Raw genomic sequence first — 21173 nt, forward strand, 5'->3', positions numbered from 1 at the left:
TTGTTATTATTATTATTATTATTATTATTATTATTATTATTATTGAGATTAATAAAAAAAATTCCAGAAAAGATAAAAACAGTTTGGGTGACAAAGGAAACAAGAAAATAATAACATTCCAAGATTGTCAATACCAATATGAAATACAGACAGTAAGTCTGTGACTGATAAGGGTCACAGGGCAGAGAGGCCAAAGAGATTTAACAAAATCATCATGGGTAAGCAATAAAAAACCTGAAACGCATTGGTAATGTATGTAAGTATCATGGGTTGGACACTATAGCAGATGTATGATATAGTTCAAATTCTGGAAGGCCAACACTGCTGTGCAATTTTAGATTACAGAGAAGCCTATGTTGCAGCCTAGAAGAGTGTTTCTGCCATAGAAATTGCATCAAGAGAGTGCTTAAAGTACAAATGAAATTATTTGGGGGAATCATAGGAATGGTTTTATAAAATGTATAATGTATGTTTTTTCTTCCAACCTAGGGCATGCACATGTTATGCCAAGAGTCCAAATCCCTATGGATTTTGAACAGTAGAGGGTTATAATTAAAGTGAATAAATCTGAAAGCTGCGTTGGAATAGCCATACCCAAATAAGTGATGCACCTGAACTGCCACTGAAAAGGATAATAATATTTAAAGTGGAAAAGAATGCCAAATGCCGCTTACACACGATCGGAATTTCAGCAAAGACAGATGAGAGTTTTTTGTCGGAAAATGCGACTGTGTGTATGCTCCATCGGTCTTTTGCTGGCGGAATTCAAGCCCAGCAAAAGATTGAGAGCATGCTCTCAAATTTTCGGCCGGGAAAAGTTCCCATCCAAAAATGCGATCATCTGTGGCAATTCCGACGGGCAAAATTCCCATGCATGCTCGGAAACAATTTGACGCATGCTCGGAAGCATTGAACTTCATTTTCTTGGCTCGTCGTAGTGTTGTACGTCACTGCGTTCTTGACGGTCGTGAGTTCAGTGAACTTTTGCGTGACCGTGTGTATGCAAGGCAAACTTGAGTGGAATTCTGTCGGAAAAGCTGTTATATCTTTTTCTGACAAGAAGTCCGATCGTGTGTACTCGGCATAAGAGTAAAGATATATTAGGAGCTTTTTTTTTAAAACATTAGGTTTGAAGTTGCTAGGGGATCCAAAGCATTTAAATTCTGATAATAGAGAGGGTATGCTAGTGTGTAGCTGACATATAGAAGTAAGTTATCAGTGTATAAAGAAAGGTTGTGGTAGACAGAAGGTGTTTGGATCCCTTTGATTGATTCATTTTTTTTCTGAACACCTGGGTAAGATGTTCTAAAGGTATACCTAAAAGAAAGGAGAAGAGAGGGGTCCCTGTCTAGTCCTATTGGAAATAGAAAAGGATTGACAACTTGAGCTGTTAACTAGAACTATCGCAGAGTGGGAGGAATATAAAGACATTTTAGTGATCATATGACGTCCCAGGCCAATGTTTTCTAGGTAAAGGCACATATACTTTAAATTGACCCTATTAAATGCCTTTTTCATGTGGAATGATAGGAGACAAGTTGAAAGCCGCCTTTGGTGGATGTAAGAGATAAGGTGAAGGGTCTTGGTTGTGTTGTCCCTAGGGCTGTCCCTGTCATTCCAGGGACAAAACCATCCTGGTCCCTGCATATGATATGGAGAAGAAGAAGGAAGATCTGATTCACAAATATTTTTGAAAAAAGTTTCAGGTTGATATTTAAAAGAGCAATAGGCCTATAACTGCTGCATATGGAGAGGTCTTTGCCTGGGTTAGGGAGGATGGCTATCTGTGTCTTGAGAAGATTTGGGATGAGCTTCGAGTTCGAGTCCAACTCATGTTCGACTCGAACAATGGCTGTTCACCATTTCGCCGAACAGCGAACAATTTGGGGTGTTCGTGGCAAACTCGAAAGCCACGGAACACCCTTTAAAAGTCTATGGGAGAAATCAAAAGTGCTAATTTTAAAGGCTTATATGCATGGTATTGTCAAAAAAAGTGTTTGGGGACCTGGGTCCTGCCCCAGGGGACATGGATCAATGCAAAAAAAGTTTTAAAAATGGCCGTTTTTTCGGGAGCAGTGATTTTAATAATGTTTAAAGTCAAACAATAAAAGTGTAATATTCCTTTAAATTTCGTACCGGGGGGTGTCTATAGTATGCCTGTAAAGGGGCGCATGTTTTCCGTGTTTAGAACAGTCTGACAGTAAAATGACATTTCAAAGGAAAAAAAGTCATTTAAAACTGCTTGCGGCTATTAATGAATTGCCGGTCCGACAATACACATAAAAGTTCATTGATAAAAACTGCATGGGATTTCCCCACAGGGGAACATCGAACCAAAATTAAAAAAAAAAACTGGCGTGGGGTCCCCCTAAATTCCATACCAGGCCCTTCAGGTCTGGTATGGATATTAAGGGGAACCCCGCGCCAAAACTTAAAAAAAAAAATTACGTAGGGGTCCCCCTCAAAATTCATACCAGACCCTTCAGGTCTGGTATGGATTTTAAGGGGAACCCTGCACCAAAATTTAAAAAAATCCATACCAGACCCTTATCTGAGCACGCAACCTGGCAGGCCGCAGGAAAAGAGGGGGGGACAAGAGAGCGCCCCCCCTCCTGAACCGTACCAGGCCACATGACCTCAACATTGGGAGGGTGCTTTGGGGTAGCCTTCCAAAGCACCTTGTCCCCATGTTGATGAGGACAAGGGCCTCATCCCCACAACCCTTGGTCGGTGGTTGTGGGGGTCTGCGGGCGGGGGGCTTATCGGAATCTGGAAGCCCCCTTTAACAAGGGGACCCCCTGTGTGAAATGGTAAGGCCATTTCACAAAAAACTGTCAAAAATGTTAAAAATGACAAGAGACAATTTTTGACAATTCCTTTATTTAAAGTCTTCTTTTTTTCCAACTTCTATCTTCTTTCTTCTTTCTTCCTTTGGTTTCTTCCTCCATCTTCTTCCTCCTCCGATCCTCTGCTTCTTTCTCCGGTGTTCTCGTCTGGCATCTCCCTCCTCGCATCTTCTTCTCTTCTTCTTCTTCTCTTCTTCTTCTTATCTTCATCTTCTTCTCTTCATCTTCTTTTCGGGCCGCTCCACATCCAAGATTTAAAACTTTTAAAACCGGCTCCCCAAACCCTTTTTAGGACAATACCATGCAAATTTGCCTTTAAAATGAGCACTTTTGATTTTGAACGTTCAAGTCCCATAGACTTCAATGGGGTTCTAACGTTCGTGCAACATTTAGGTCTGTTCGCAAGTTCTGGTGCGAACCGAAACATGGGGTGTTTGGCTCATCTCTAGAGAAGATGTAGTAAAGGAGGATGGTCTTCTTCAATCAAGTTAAAAGCTTTAGCCAATCTTGGCGTTAACAATGGGATAAAGGCTTTTTCGTTTCAATATTTCTTTATTGGTTTTCAACATATTGTCAATACAGAAGTAAAGGGAAAGGACGGCAGCTGACAGAGCAAGAAAGACATGCTTGTGCTGAGCTCTGCACAGCCAGCGACAATCCGTTGCCATCCTCCCTCTCTCTCACCCCGGAGATCTTTTAAACCTCCAGCATACCTCTCAGGACATCTTATACCATAGCTACAGCTGCCTTTTTTGCTGCGGACTCTGCCCGGTTGTGTGTATCCCAGCTCGGCTCCCTGGTCTCTGGGCTCGAGGCCCACCGCCATCTTGAGGCCTGCCGGCTCCTTCACTCCTGCACATCGAGATCCGGAGGTTGAGCGAACACCCCATCTCAGCTCACCAATAGCACACCTCCGGAGGACATTGGACGAGCCTACAGCGGGGACGAGCTGCCTGTGGATTCCTCGTCGTGAGCCCCGACATACCGCTGCCTGGCGTCAATCTGTTGCCTGCGGCCTACTGATTCGGCCACATTCTTCTCCCATGGGCACAGTGAGTAGCGGACTATCTGTATCTCCCCTTACACAGCTAATACCCCTGACAGCGCCTGCTCACTGACCCATTAGCTGTGACCAGTGAGGATTCCTTAGACCCAAACGAAGCGGATCTTGCATGGCTGGCCGGCTCATAGGAAAGTCCGCGGCTTCAGCCTACACATGGAGGTCGGCGGCAATCTTGGGACTCCAGATACACCCGGCTGCTTTTGTCTCAATCCATTACAGCTCACTTTTATACTCACTTAACGGTGTTTACCACTGGGAATACTATGCCCTTCCACAGCTACTTAAATAATTACCTTCATAACAGACAACTGTAAGGTGCACAAGCAGCTTGCAAATATGGAAGACGTCTGAGATCTGAGCTCTAGCCTCCGCCCGCATATCCGAATCTCCCGCTCCTCAACGCTAGTTTTTCAAGCTTCGGGAGACACGCCAACCTTCCAGGGAACCCCACAGCTACCCTCTGAATGGTGCATGGGTAAAATTGGAGACCAACAAACCATATACTCAAAACAAGCTTCGCAGGCCGCACTCTGGCAAGCCCACTCAATGGAGAAATACCTCCGGAGGCCTCATTCCCTGGCCTCAAGCACTCCAGAGGCAGCCGTGAATCAACCGGACAATTTCCCATTGGTTGACCCCTCTCTGTTTACTGAAGACCCTCCACAGTGCCCACACCCGCCTGACTACCCCGCAATGTCACTACCCATGACAGTGGATGTTTTAGATACCAAGCTGCAGGTTCTGCTCCACAGCATCACCCATAACATCACCAGAGAAGTAAATAAGCTAGCCCATGAGCTTAGGGGTGAAATACAGTACCTGACAGTACCTGACGCGAGATTGTGTTTCCAGCGTGATACCATCGCGCTGGTTCTCGGCGACAGGGTACTGTGCATGTCACGCTGGCTCACTCATTGGGAAAGGAAAATGTTGTTTTCCTTTCGCGATGAATGACAGGCAGTGCTGATAGCTGTCTGGTACGAATCCTGTAGGGGGAACACTGCACCAAATTTTAAATGAAAAAAATGGCGTGGGTTCCCCCCAGGGGCATACCAGGCCCTTAGGTCTGGTATGGATTGTAAGGGGAACCCCCTACACTGAAAAATCGGTGTGGGGGTCCCCCCAAAATCCATACCAGACCCTTATCCGAGCACGCAGCCCGCCCATTTAGGAAAGGGGGTGGGGATGAGTGAGCGCCCCCCCTCCTGAGCCGTACCAGGCCGCATGCCCTCAACATGGGGGGGTGGGTGCCTTGGGGGAGGGGGGTGCCCTGCAGGCCCCCCCACCCCAAAGCACCTTGTCCCCATGTTGATGAGGAAAAGGGCCTCTTCCCGACAACCCTGGCCATTGGTTGTCGGGGTCTGCGGGGGGGCGCTTATCGGAATCCGGGAGCCCCCTTTAATAAGGGGGCCCCCAGATCCCGGGCCCCCCACCCTGTGTGAATGAGTATGGAGTACATGGTACCCTTACCCATTCACCTAGGGAAAAGTGTCAATAAAAAAAAACACAGTACACAGCTCTGGGGTCTTCTTCCGACTTCGGGGGGTCTCCTTCCGACTTCTCCCGGTGTTCGGCCTCTTCTCCCAGTGTTCCGCCTCTTCTCCCGGTCTGCTGTCACTGTCTTGTCGCCGCTGTCTTGTCGTCGCTATCTTGTCGCCACTGTCTTGCTGCCGCTGTCTCGCCGCCGCTGTATTGTCGCTTCTTCTCTTCTACCAATGTTGACACGATGCTCTCTCCAGCTGGAATGCTTTGTGTGAGCTGCGGAGGCATTTATATAGGCGGTGACCCCGCCCCCTTGTAACGTCATGGTCCCAGCATGCGCAGGGACTCTGGCGTCATAAGGGGGCGTGACCCCAGAGTCCCTGCGCATGCTGGGACCATGACGTCACAAGGGGCCGGGGTCACTGCCTATATAAATGGCTCCGCAGCTCGCACAAAGCATTCCAGCCAGAGAGAGCGTCGTGTCAACATCAGAAGAAGAGAAGAAGCGACAAGACAGTGGCAGCGAGACAGCGGCGGCAAGACAGCGGCGACAAGACAGAGGCGACAAGACAGCGGCAGCAGACCGGGCCCCTCGCTGGCAAAAGAGCTGGAAGAAGATAGCAGCGGGGCCCGGGAGAAGAGGCAGAACACCGGGAGAAGAAGCCGAACACCGGGAGAAGTCGGAAGGAGACCCCCCGAAGTCGGAAGAAGACCCCGGAGCTGCCTAATAAATTACTTTTATAACCTGTGCACTGTGTTTTTTTTTATTGACACTTTTCCCTAGGTGAATGGGTAGGGGTACCATGTACCCCATACTCATTCACACAGGGTGGGGGGCCAGGATCTGGGGGCCCCCTTATTAAAGGGGGCTTCCGGATTCCGATAAGCCCCCCGCCCGCCTCTTCCCGACAACCAGCGGCCACAGGGCGCCCCCCTCCCCCAAGGCACCCACCCCCCATGTTGAGGGCATGCGGTCTGGTATGGCTCAGGGGAGGCGCTCGCTTGTCCCCACCCCCTTTCCTGACCGGCCGGGCTGCGTGCTCAGATAAGGGTCTGGTATGGATTTTGGGGGGAACCCCACGCCGATTTTTCGGTGAAGGGGGTTCCCCTTACAATCCATACCAGATAAGGGCCCGGTATGCCCCTGGGGGGAACCCACACCGTTTTTTTCATTTAAAATTTGGCGTGGCGTTCCCCCACAGGATTCATACCAGACAGCTGTCAGCACTGCCTGTCATTCATCGTGAAAGGAAAACAAAGTTTTCCTTTCCCAATGAGTGAGCCATCTTCGTAAATTCGACGACATGGTTCAATATATCAATGTCCTAGAGGAAGAAAATGCAGGCCTGAAAAATACAGTCTTACAGCTACAGATGCAGCAGGAGGATCTTGAAAATAGAGAACACCGCCAGAACCTACGCATTCGTGGTGTCCCTGAATCCATACCAGATAAAGAAATTCAGCCTTACCTCCTTGCTCACTTTGTCATGTTGGTACCTCATATTCCTGACATAGAATGGTGCCTTAATAGAGCACATAGATCACTGGCTCCCAAACCTCCTCCTGGTGCTAACCCCAGGGACATCATCGCCCGCTTCCATTTTTATGAGAGCAAGGAGGCCCTGACCATTGCTACTCAAAACAGATCAAAGGTTGAATTTAAAGGCACAAAGCTTCAAATTTTTTTATGACTTATCACCCATCACCTTGGCTAAACGCCGCGCCTTACTCCCAGTCACCTCTCACTTGCAACAAAACCAAGTCCCATATCGTTTGGGTTTCCCATTCTGACTGTCGGTCATCAAAGACGGATCACAACCCTCCATGCGAGACCTGCAGGAATGTGAGACTTTTATCAAGAACCTAGGTCTCCCTCCTATACCAGATGAAGACCTGCAGACACAAATCCCGCCATCTCGACAGGTGTCCACGCCTGGGAAAATCTGGACCCCGGTACGCCAGAGGTCACGGAAGACACCAGCCACCCCTCATAGAGCTACACCATTCAAAGGCCCTACCTGAAAGTGATCTTTGAAATATCCTTGTATTCCCTTTTTGCACGTAGGTCTTATTTTTGACTTATGTGTTCTAAGACTTTGGGCTCAAAGCCAAATTTCCACCCCTGAATTGCCTCTCACATATACCTGTTTTCTACATTTCCACACAAAACCTCCATGTCGTCGGTTCCCTGTTTTTCTTTTCCTTTTTATAAGCTGTTCGGATTGGGCGGGGGCCTACACGACTGATCTTGTAGGCTGCCATGCCCCCCCTAACATGGTCTTGAACCGAGACCGTGATTTCCTGAGGTTCTCGTGTTCCTCAGGCCTAATACCTATTTGGTATATATTTTTATTTTTTTTATTTTTGCTAGAGATCCTTTTTTATCTTATCCTGGATCCTCGTTTTTTTTTTTTTTTTGTTTCCCTTTTCCTTGTTTTGGTGAGTTTTTCTTCACACATAGGATCTTTTTTTGATCCACATTCAAAATACAGTTATATTTCTAAAGTTCCACAATACTGTCATATGGTTATTAATGATGTTTTTATTGATACGTTTTATACATCATGGTACACATATTCTTACCACTTTCTAAATGTAATGTATGCTTTACTCACTTACCTGAGCTATGGCTGTAAGTATATTTTCATGCAATGTTAAAGGTTTGGGTTCCATCCTCAAACGTTGGCTGGCATTGAAAGAGTTTAGGGCATCTAAAGCAGAAGTGATCATGGTTCAGGAGACACATTTCAAGGCGGAGGGCTCTTTTAAATTTGCCTCCAAACATTTTCCCACCACTTATATAGCATCCGATCCCTCTGGAAAGGCTGGAGTGGCCATATTACTGAAACGTAATTCTACCATACGTGTCCAATCGACATATTTAGATCCCCGGGGCCACTTTGTTCTCCTGAACTGTGATCACGAAAGCATCTCATTTACCCTTGCCAACGTGTATGCACCCAATACAGGACAGATTGGATTTCTTGAGTTATTTTTTGAAAAACTGCAATCCTTCTCTCAATCTTTCATGGTCATTGGGGGTGATTTTAATTTATGCATGTCACCGACTAAAGACAGGTTTGCTATTTTTGCACATACCCCACCTCCCCAGGTCCAAAAACTGGCTGCATCTTTTAGAAAACTTATCAGAGCTCATAACTTCTTTGATACCTGGAGGGTGAAACATCCTACAGCTAAACAATTTACATTTTATTTGCCCCCCCCACAAGTTATATACGAGACTGGACCATTTCTTTGTTTCTGCGCCCCTATTGTCATATGTAGTTAACTCAGAAATTAATACAATTACATGGTCGGACCACGCCCCCATAATACTAGACCTTCTTATAACCAAGCCTACATCTAGGACGTGTCATTGGCATCTTAATGAGACCCTTATTAAAATACCTGACATTTATATCCATCTTCAGAAAAAATTGACCGAATTCTTTGAAATCAACGAGGGTTCGGTTCCTGGGGCGTCCACTCTGTGGGAGGCTCATAAGGCCGTCTTCAGGGGAGAATGCATGTACATGCAAGTTCTCGTCTTAAGCAAGACCAAGCTCTCCAAAGATCATCACCCCTAAAGCAGAGGGGTCCCTTTTCAGCCTTCCCACAGTGGGGCGCCTTAGATCCGTGGTATCATTGCGTAACCGCATCAAGTCTCTAGACCTGAATACATTTGCTATATCCTCGCTTTGGTCCAAGCAAAAAAATTTATGAATTTGCTAATAAGCCCCATAGAATGTTGGTCAATAAATTAAAGCCAAGACCAGCCGCCTCAATCCCTGATTTTATATTACAATCCAATGGCAAAAGCACCTATTGCCCCCAACACATGTCCAAGGTCTTTGGTGATGATTACCAAAAACTCTATAACTGCTTGGCTACAGCCCAAGATTCCGAATTTACTCAAGAAAAATTTGATTCCTTCATTGCTTCTCTAAATCTCCCTACACTCTCACCTGTGGATCGCTTAGGATTTAATGCACCCATATCTGCTGCAGAGATTACTGCAGTTATAAACCAACTTCCGACCCACAGATCCCATGGACCTGATGGACTTCCTTATTCATATTTTAAAAGCTTCCTATCGGTTCTACTGCCCCATATGATAAAGCTATTTACCTCCCTGATGTCAGGAGTTGTCCCACACTCCCAATTTCTCCACGCCTTTATTACAGTTATCCCGAAACTGGACAAAGACTTATCATTACCAGACAACTATCGCCCCATTGCTCTCTTGAACTCTGATTATAAAATTTTCAACAAAATTTTAGCTAACAGATTATCCCTACTTCTCCCTTCACTCATACATAAGGACCAGGTTGGTTTTGTTCCCACTAGACACGCAGGAGACAACACTAGAAGAACTATCGATCTTATTGACCTATTGACTAAAACTAAAAGACCTGCGTTAATCCTTAGTTTAGATGCCCAGAAGGCATCTGATTGCCTAAACTGGTCATTTATGTTCGCTATTTTGGCTAGATATGGATTTTCAGGTCCCTTTATATACGCTCTGAAAGCGCTTTACTCCACGCCCACTTACCAGGTACAATTGTCTTCCCATGTCTCTCCGCCATTCTCCTTAAGTAACGGTACCCAACAGGGGTACTCCTTGTCCCCTTTGCTTTTCATTCTCAGCCTGGAACCTTTAGCCAAAACTATTCGCTCCCACCCAGACATAGGGGGAGTGGCGCTGAGACATTCGGAGTACAAGCTGTCCTTATTTGTTGATGATATCTTATTAACATTGACAAACCTCCATATTTCACTTCCTTCTCTCCATGCAACCCTATTTTTTTTTTTTAATTCTATATTTTATATATATAAAACAAATATCGTTATTGCTGCTTCCAATTTGCAGAGTATAACTTAGCACATTGTGATTCAGTTTTTAGTAGACACATATGACTTATTATCAAACAAGACAGAAAAAGAAAAAGAAAGAGAAAAAAAAAAAAACAAATACAAAAATTTCCCTATGGCATTATGTAGGTTCTCTCGCTCTCTCCCCCCCCCCCCTCATAATGACCCATCCTGCTCTCCGAGCGCATATCCGTACTCCCTGGTGCAGACCAGAAGAGACCATGAATTCCATTTTTTATTAAATTTCTCCACCCTGTGTAATCGCAATGCCTTTTTCCATGGTGTATATATCTGCTACTTTTTTTTTTTTTTTTCCATAAAGATTTTATTCAAAATTTGCAAGATAAACAACTGTATCACATTTAAGGTTACATGTATTCGTACAAATGAAAATAAGTACAAATAAAAAGGAAGCACCACAGAAAAGAGGGGAACAATGGGGTACACATATCAAAATATGAGACAATCAAGATTTAATCTGCTTAGAGGCCTCCTCCAGGAATGTTGAGGCTCTCTTTTCATTTATTAATGCATAAACAGCGTCTGAGGGCAAAGGATCGTACTCTAAATTTTCACCTCCCCCCTCTTCCTCCCCCTGCATAATACAAGGGGCAGGAGAGCCTATTAAACCGGTGCTTGTAATCCAACATTACCGAGCAGGAACTCAATCAGTCCGCTCGGGTCCTGGAGGGTATATGTATTACCGTGTTCCCTCCTTGAACTAAATATCTGTTTCCAAAGGGAAACCAATGATTTGCCAATGTTTCCAAACAGTCAGGGGGTAGAGAAAAGATATAAACTGAAAGACAGAGGATTAGCACTAAGAAAAGAAGAGAAAAAACAAAAAAGGAAAAAGTAGAGGGGGAAGGGACAGGCACGGGGAAGATCTTAGTATTAACGGTGGAAAATTTGCTTGGAAGACTTTGTCTATTGAGGAAGTCAATTTGACTCCTAGATATGTCAGAGATGAAGCTACCCAGGGGAAGGAAAACGACGATTGAAGAGCCTGTGCTTGTGCTGTTGGCAACGTAATGTTTAATATCTCTGATTTTTGAGAATTAATTTTAAAATTAGAGATTAAGCTATAGCGATCAAACTCATTTACAAGGTTCGGTAACGTGGTTTCTGGTGAGGTGATGAAAAACAATATGTTGTCTGCATACGCCGCAGTTTTGTGCTCAGTTTTGTCGATTGAGCAACCCTGTATATTGATATTTTGTTGAACATGTGTTCGAGGGTTAATATGGTTCGAGGGTTAATATGAATATCATTGGGGACAAAGGGCATCCCTGTCTAGTACCGTTGCTCATGTTGAAGTATGAGGAGGTTACCTCATTAATTCTTACTGCCGCAGATGGAACAGAGTACTCCAACTCCAATATGGGTCAACCTCTCCTTCAGAAATGTCCAATCCACCCTGTCAAAGGCTTTCTCAGCGTCAGACGATAGTAGACATAGTGGTATTTTACGAGAATGAGCCAGATGAATAATATCTAAAGCCCTAGTGGTATTACCTTTAGCCTCTTTGATAGGCATAAAGCCTACCTGATCAGGGTGGATGATAGTCTGAAGGAGAGGTTGTAATCTTGTAGCTAATATCCTTGTGAAAATTTTCAAATCGACATTTAATAATGAGATCGGTCTATAGTTCTTACATTGGGTGAGGTCCTTGCCCTCCTTAGGAATGACTGCAATATGTGCCCTAAGAGTGTCAGTCGGTAAGGGTGGATCTTCTAGGAGGGAATTAAATGCTTTTGTAAATCTTGGACCTAAAATGGGAGCAAATACCTTGTAATAGACTACTGTATACCTATCTGGGCTGGGAGCTTTATGTGGCTTTAACGTACTGATTGCGTTCAAATATTCATCAATTGATATCGGCGCATTTAGTGCCTCCGAGTCATCGTCGGAGATTGATGGTAAACATGAGGAGGCAAGGCACTCTCGAATTAATTGTTGCTTTTGTGCCATTTGGTCTGATGGGGTATTTGTCTGTAAGTTATATAATGACTGGTAGTATTTTCAAAAAACCTCTGCAATTTTATTAGATTCGAAGAAACGGTTCCCTCCATCAAAGTCTATATGTGGGACATAGTTTCTACGTGAGTTTTCCCTAAGTGAATGTGCCAGGAGTTTGCCTGATTTGTTCCCTTGTTCGTAGTGTACATTTCTAGCTCTCGCTGTCTGTATACTGGCCTCCTGTTTCATCAAAGAAGATAGTTTTTCCCGCTGTATCCTGAGATCTACTGCTACGGTTTGTGAAAGTGATTTTTTGTGTTTAGTCTCTAACTCTGCTACCAATTTTAATTGATCCTGAAACACTCTTTGTTTTTTTTTACTTATTTCCGTCGCCTTTTTAATCAGTATACCTCGCATAACGCATTTATGTGTTTCCCATAGAATGAGTGGGGAGATTTCATTAAAGATTCTAGTCAGTTCGCTAGAAAGCTCGTTCCGAAGTTGGCCTTCTTGTAGTAGCGATTCATTAAGTTTCCATGTCCATGGTCTGTTAGCTGGCTTAGACAGCTGAAGATCTAAAGACACCGGAGCATGATCTGATACCGTTAATGTCCTGATGGTCGAGTTGACCACCGCTGGTAGTAAAGATTGAGATATTAACACATAATCGATTCTAGAGTAACTATTGTGTGGCGCCGAATAGAAAGTGTAGTCACGTTCGGCTGGATGCTGGACTCTCCAAACATCTACAAGTCGCATAGATTGTATAGCTTTTTTTATTCGTCTAAGATATTGATAAGATAGATGTGTAGCGGATTTAGAAACGTCCAGTAAAGGATCAAGGGCCACATTCAAATCTCCACCCAGTATCAGTCCACCCTCCATAAAAACCTGTAGATTATTAAGAATTCCATTAAGACAACTCAACTGTGCCTGGTTCGGTAAATAGATGGACGCCAAAGTAACTCGACGGCCAACTAAGTCGCCTTTAAGAAAAAGGTAGCGTCCTTCCGGATCACTCATCTGGTCGGCGTAGGACCATGGAACCATCCCAGAAAGCAAGATACTCGCCCCCCTCGTCTTAGAGTCTGGAGCTGTACTGTGGAAAACATATGGATAGCTTTCATCTTTAAATTTTGGTGTCTTCCCGGATTGGAAATGTGTCTCTTGTATGAATACCACCTGAGCGCGCATGCGCCAGAGTTCACGTAGGACCACTGTGCGTTTCTCCGGTATATTCAATCCATTGACATTCAGGGAGAGGCAGTGCACACTGGTCATAGTGAAGCCCAATACGGGAAAGAAGAGAGAGCGAGAGAAAAAAAAACAAAAAACAAAACCCCCCCAAAAAAACCCCACACACCCCAACACACCAAAAACACAAAATTGAATACACAACAAACTACTAATAGGGCTCTAATTGAGCCTGCGCGCCCCTGCGATCTCCTCCTAGAATAGTCCGGGAGGAGATAGCACTGGGAGGCAAAAAAATTCCTATGTAGAGGAGCTGGAGAGCGACACCAATAGTGGGGATCATTCGGATCACATTAACATATATAGCACGTGTGATTCTTTATCCTAATATCCAAAGCTTAGGTTTCATATCAAATCACGTATTCCATGGCCGCCTTAGGAGGGAAAAAAAAAAAAACCCACACAGCTCCTGTATATTTATGACTTATACTCCATTTACTTTATCTGTTATTACCCATGCCTACCCCATCCCCCCCTCCCCTCCCCCCAGACATCTCCCACCCCCAGTATTCTTATTTCTGTAAAGTAACTTTCCACAGTGCTTGCTCTTCATAGTACAGCACGTAAATAGTATCAAGTGGCCCCTGCTGCCTCCACCTCCCCCCTCCCACCTACATGGGGGCAGGCAAAAAAAAAAGGGGGAGGGGGAGGGGGGACGGAGGAAGGGGATGTGGGGGAGGGTGGTTGTAACTCAGTTCTATTCCGGTCTAACACCTCTAAGGCTCTGTTCACACTAATGCGTTTTTTGATGCATTTTGCAGAAATGCATGGGAAATTTTTTAACATGGGTTCCTATGGAACATGTTCACATCAATGCTTCTTTGTACCTCTGCGTTTTTGGGAAGGGTCTGGGACTTTTTTTTCATGAAAAATGCAGCATTTTGCATGTAATTCAATAGACAAGCATCAAAAACGCAAGTAAAGTGTCTTCACAGCGCCTCCACAGCGCCCCCGCGGTGCCCCCGCAGAGCCCCGCGCCTTTCCCTTTCTTCCTTTTACACGGTATACAGTATAAAAGAAAACTGTAAAAAAAACGCTGCTCAAAAACGCGACAAGCACCACAAAAAACACTGCAGAAACGCTCAAAAGCAACATGCATAGATGTGAATCGAGCCTTAGACATCTATAATGCTCATATAAACAGATAAATAAAGGATTAGCAAATCAGTACTTTGTCAAAGCATTATTTAGAAGTCATTCCCATTTGTAGAGAATACAATATCTGATAAATTAAGTTATCAGATGCAACCCTAAATTAATTTGGAAATATTTCTGGCTTTAAAATAAACCTGACCAAAACTGAAGCCCTCCCTATTAACCTCTCAACAACTATGCTCTCGACTTTACAGGAAAATTTCAAGTATTGATGGTGCCCTCACTCATTAAAGTACCTCGGTGTCCACCTGACCTCCTCATATTCTACTCTTTTTCAGGCCAATTTTCCCCCTATGTTTATAGAGATTAACAAATTATTGAAGACATGGACAAAGCTTCCCTTATCCCTTCTTGGAAGGATAAATGTCCTCAAAATGTTGGTGCTCCCTAAGCTCCTCTATCTCTTTGAGACCCTTCCAGTTAAGATTCCAATGTCCCAATTAAAGCTAATCCAACAACATTTCTTAAACTTTATATGGAATCATAAATCCCATAGGATAGCTAGCACAGTACTTTTTGCAACCCGAGCTGGTGGAGGTTTGGGGGCACCTGACATAATTAAGTATTACTACGTTTCACATCTAAGAGCCATCACCTCTTGTACGTCTAGATACGCACCTAATAGTCTAATGGTTTGAAATAGAAATGGGCATTACAGTACTCGCACACCCATGTTGCATGTTATGGCCATCCTCAGACAAATTCATCTCTCAACTATGTAAAATTAGTTTGAATCCGATGTTGTTTACACTTGCAATATGGAAAAGTTGCATTAGTAAATATACACTTTCGTCGCCATGCTCTCCTTTAATAAATATCACTTTTAATCCAGAGATCCCTGATAGCCTTTCTTACGACTCCATGTTGCCATGGAGAAAAGCTTGTATTTTTCAACTACGTCACCTGGTTAACCCAGTGACACATTAACTCCTTACTTTCTCTGGCCTACAATGTAAAAATAAAATCCCGAAAATCCTTTTTTATTCTTTCCTACAAATTAAACATTTTTTTTCCCACCAAAATCCCACAACTGACCCTATCCATACCTACCGAATTTGAAATGGTGTGCTCCAGAGGTCCTTATAAATCTCACCTCATATCTACTATTTATAAAGTGAATGGAAGAATATCTGGGAAAGTGCATCTAAGATATCTTAATGTGTGATTCAGAAGGAAACAACTTACAAAATACTGATGTTCTGGTACAGGACCCCGGAACTTCTATTAAGACAGAAACTGACAACCTCTGGGCAGTGCTGGAGATGTGGTTCATCTTTAGGCACCCATTGCCACATATTTTGGGAATGTCCTTTGATCATGCCATGCTGGTCACAGATTCATGCCCTTTTGGAGAAGGTCCTAGATATCCCTGTACCCCACCAACCTTTACATCTCTTACTAGGTTTACCCCTCCCAAAAATGCCAAAAACCCTCAGGAAACTGATGGCTTTCATTTTATTAGCAGCTAAACGGGTTATACCCCAATGTTGGTTAGCTAGTACCCCCCTACTTTTGCACAATTTTTGTCAGCCATCGCAGATATTCGCAGGATGGAACATATCACAGCCATAATTGATGATTCCCTCCCTAGATTTGATGCTATATGGGGGAACTGGGACTCCTCTGAATATAACATAGAGAATCCCCAGGTAGTCTTGAGTTAAGGGGGTGAAATGACAGATTACTCTACTGTATGAGTAAAATAATGCCAATGACCACAACATTGCAATTGTTTCACTAATTAATCCTCTTATTCTTTACCATGATGTGTATGTAATGTCTGACAATCATTTGACACTTTATGTTACTTTCCTAAATGCATAATATGCCACAAAACTATTCCTTCATTAAGATTATACTGCTTTTGATGACTTTTCTATGTGAATGTATAATCTGTTTATGTATACTTGAAAAATACTTAATAAATAAACAATTTTTAAAAAAGGGAAAGGACATTTGAGACATTCATATTTGTTCGGATTCATAGGTAATGGAACAAGTACAGAGTAAAACGTTCAATAATGATGTCACAAGAGACCTCTACTGGTCCATTTATTTTGTCTGCATATGTCCATGATCAGCCCTAACATTAACAACTAGGGCTGAGGTGTATATAGGAAAGAAAAAGAAAACATTTTCTAAACAAGATTGTATTGTAACATAACAAAGTAACAAGGTTAAACAAGTATAGCACAGTCAAGGGGTTTGATTCTAGGTAAAGATCATATTTAGTTCCTAGATGATATTTCGTACCATTCTAACCACATCTTACTGTATACAGAGAGTTAGCCTTTTGGTGTCTGCCTTGTGTTGAGGGGACCATCATCTCATACGCAGCGTGTGTGTTAGTTGTCATTATAACTTCCTGGATAGAGGGGGCCACCTGGTCTCTCCAATGGCATACCAATACTACTCTTGCACTTAAAAGAATGTGGACGGCTTTCTGGTGTCTATCGGTCATGATTCTATGTCTAATGACAAGAGTGCAAGACCTAGTGATAGAGGTTTCTTTATCTTCACAGCTTGTGTAAGTAGCCGAAATACCACAGTCCAAAAGGTGGCGATAGCAGGGCAGGACCAGACTATGTGGTATAGTGTACCCACTGCTCCGCAGTTCCTCCAGCATGTATGAGGAGTATATGGAGAAAATTTAGCAATCCTGTAGGGCATTAGGTACCATCTAAGCAAAATTTTTTGTGTCAATTCCCATAGATTCACACTTCTTGTTGCTGCGTATGTGATGTGGAGTGCCTTTTGCCACTGTTTAAAGGCGTAATTAGTGCCTAGGTCTTTTTCCCATGCTTGTATGTGGGAAGTCTTAGTAAATACATCTTTATTATTAAGATTAAGCAGATTGTAAAATAATGATATTCCTTTTATCTTAGTATTAGGCTTTGTGAAGTAGTGAGTTACTTTCCATGGTAATGTTATGCTGGTATTTAAGTTGGAACAAATAAAGTGGTTTATCTGTAGGTAAGTGTAATAATCTGAGCTGGATAAGGCATATTCTATCTGTAGGGATTTAATGCCCTGTACACACGATAGGATTTTCCGACAACAAAATCCATGTTTTTTTTCCGATGGATGTTGGCTCAAACTTGTCTTGCATACACACGGTAACACAAATCTTGTCGTAAATTCCGAGCGTCAAGAACGCGGTGACGTACAACACATATGACGAGCCGGGGAAAATGAAGTTCAATAGCCAGTGCGGCTCTTCTGCTTGATTCCGAGCATGTGTGGAATTTTGTGCGTCGGAATTGTGTACACACGATAGAAATTTACGACAACGGATTTCATTGTCGGAAAATTTGAGATCCAGATCTCAAACTTTGTGTGTCGGAAATTCCGATGGAAAATGTCCAATGGAGCCTACACACTGTCGGAATTTCTGACAACAAGCTCCGTCGGAAAATCCTATCGTGTGTACTGGGCATGAGGGTTTTGGGAGCTGGTCCTATCATTAGGTCTTCTAGTCCCTTTATCCCCTTTTCCACCCATCTAGTTACATTTAAGTCAGCTATGATGGTGAGTAAGCCTAAAAGCAGTAGGGGGAGTGAAGTAGGTGTAGAATCTTGGAAGGGAGTAGTTAGGAGTGATTTCCAACCTGAAGAGAGGCCCTTATAGTAGGGGACAATGATGTAGATTGTAGGGATCTGTGTTGACTGATAAAAAGGAAGTGATAGAGATTATTTCCCTGCATTTGGGTTCTTTCAAGATCTTCCCATTTAGTGCTATTAGTTTGAGGAAACCACATTTTAAGTTTTGCTAAGATTTAAGCTGTGTAGTAATCCTTAAGTATTGCTAGTCCTACTCCACCTGCTTTCCTAGTTGTAGTCAATCTAGAGAATGTGCATCTCGCCTTCCGGCCTTGCCGTAGATAGCGGTTTACTATTGATTGGGCATTTGCAAAAAAAGAGTTGGGTACAGGGATAGGGAGTGTTCTGAATAGGTACAGGAATTGGGGAAGGAGAATCATCTTAAAGGCTGCTAAATGACCTGACCAGGAGAGTTCAGTTTTAGCTAGGTCTTGAAGTTTTGAGAGTAATTTATCTAGGAATGGCGAATAGTTTGCTTTGAAAAGTTGTTACACTCTTGGTGTTAGTGTTATGCCTAAATAGTTTATCCTTGTGGCACTCCACGTGTACGGATATGTTTCTGCGAGTTTCTGTTGTATAAGAGGGGGGACAAGTCCTAGAATATAAGATTTGATCTTGTTTACTTTGTGGTAGGAAAGGCAATTAAACATTTTCAATACCTGGTGTACTGAAGCCAAGGAGGTCTCCACCTCTGTGAGCATGAGAATGATGTCATCTGCAAACAAGCTGATGGTATGTGATAAGTTGTGGAACCTGAAGACTGTGATGTGAGGGTGATTGCAAATGTGACTCGTCAGAGGTTTCATGAGTGAATTAAAGATTAATGATGAGAGTGGGCATCCCTGGCGAGTCCCATTTGTGATGTTAAATGGGGTCGAAAGGACACCCAAAGTGTAAACCTGGGTGGAAGGTTTAGTATATAAAGCAAAAATTGCTGAGAATATCGGACATGTAAAGCCAAATGCCGTTAATACCTTGGCAAAGTACCCCCAATGAATTTGATCGAAGGCCTTCTCTGTCTCTAGCGCCAGAAGCAGAGAAGGTGATCCGTGTATATTTGCATGGTGGATGATGTTTATTAGGCGTCTCGTGGCATCAGTAGTCTGGCGTCCTTTGGTAAACCCTGACTGACCTGGGTGTATAAGCTGAGGGAGAATATCTATTAATTGCAATTAGTTTGGCATATAGCTTTAGGTCATTATTAAGGAGTGATATAGGCCTAAAATTCTGAGGAGTGGATGGTTCTTTCCCTCGTTTTGGTAAGGTTATAATTAATGCTTTTAGCATCTGGGGGGAAGAGGAAGAGGCAGCTGCAATGTTATACATGTTGACTAAGTAAGGCAATAGTATCTGTTTGAAAGTCTTGTAATATTCCCCAATATATCCATCTGGGCCTGGGGATTTGTTTAGTGGCAATGTATCGATTGCTTGGAGTACTTCTTGATTTGTAAAGGGTGAATTTAGTTGGAGTAATTGTTCTGAGGTTAGCTGGGGAAGAGACAATTTTTTTAGGAAATTGTTAATTGATTCAGGAGTGGGTTGGTATGTATGCAGATCATTTTCTACGTTGTAGGCTGAAGGCAATTGCTATGTCTTTAGAATGGTTAGGATGGTAGCGTTTATCCTTGGTAAGTGGGTGTATAATGAATGGGATTTTAGACTTGTACCTACAGTCACAAAGGCGTTGTGCCAGAACTTTCCCTGCTCTGTTGCAATTGACATAGTAATTCGTTTTCAATCTCCTGGAAGACTTCTCAATGTCCCCCAGAAGAAGTGATTGGAGGTCATAGCGGAGTTGGGTTAGTCGGCATGTTTATTTTGAATTTCTAAATTATGAATTTCATCTATAAGTTCTTGCAACCGCTTTTGTCGTTGCCTCTTCATCCCTGCCCCCAATTTAATAAAGATACCTCTCATGAACGCCTTATGGGTGTTCCATAATGTGAAATGATCATCTACAGAAGTTTCATTATATACAAAGTACTGTAATAGATGCCTTTCTAGCATTCCTTTGGTGTCTTCTCTTTGTAAGAAAAGTGGGTTAGCTCTCCATATTGGGACCGAGTTAGAGGATAATGAGTCCTTGATAGTCAGTACCACTGAGGCATGGTCTGACCATGTGATGGTGTTGATTGAGGATGAAGATGTCCTTGTCAGGAGCCATTGGTCCACTAAAAAAAGGTCTATACGTGAGTAGGACCAGTGAGGTGTGGAGAAAAAGGTGAAGTCCTTCTCTCCTGCATGAAGACAGCGCCATGCATCGAATAGGTAATTTTGGTGTATTAGGCCGTGGGTTTATAGGGTTTTTATGAGGTTGAGTCTATAGCTGGGTCTGGGATAAGATTAAAGTCTCCACAAATTATTAGGGATCCTTTTTGATGTGTGTGTATTTTGCGTATGAGTTTGTTGAGAAAACGAATTTGATTGGAGTTGGAGGTGTATATATCGGCAATTGTATAGGTTGTGGAGTTAATATCACAGATTAGTATTAGATACCATCCTTGTGGGTCCTTAATTTCATCATGGAGGTTAAAGGAAACAGTATCTCTAATTGCAGTAAGAACACCTTTTTTCTTTGAGTCTGCATTGGCGTGGAAAATATATGGGAAGTTCCTGTTAGAGCACTTGGGAGGTGCTAGGCTGCTAAAATATGTTTCCTGAGTGCACAGGACATCACATTTAAATTGCAGGACTTCTTTCCACAGTGTTTTCCTTTTGGCTGGATGATTAAGGTCTTTTGTGTTAATAGAGAGAAATGTCACCCCCATGTGGACAATGAGGAAATGATAGTTTGATATGCAGTGTTACAGCAAAGCTGTCCATACGTAGAGAGCTCCCTCTTGTGGTCAAATTTGGAATTGGTTTTGTTGTGGAACATGTGTATAGAACATGTATCATTAGTACTCACAGTATGTAGTCTGTTTAGTGCTTTGGTGGGATGAA

This window comes from Aquarana catesbeiana, linkage group LG04 (assembly GCF_042186555.1).
Source record: "Aquarana catesbeiana isolate 2022-GZ linkage group LG04, ASM4218655v1, whole genome shotgun sequence".
Lineage (NCBI taxonomy): Eukaryota > Metazoa > Chordata > Amphibia > Anura > Ranidae > Aquarana > Aquarana catesbeiana.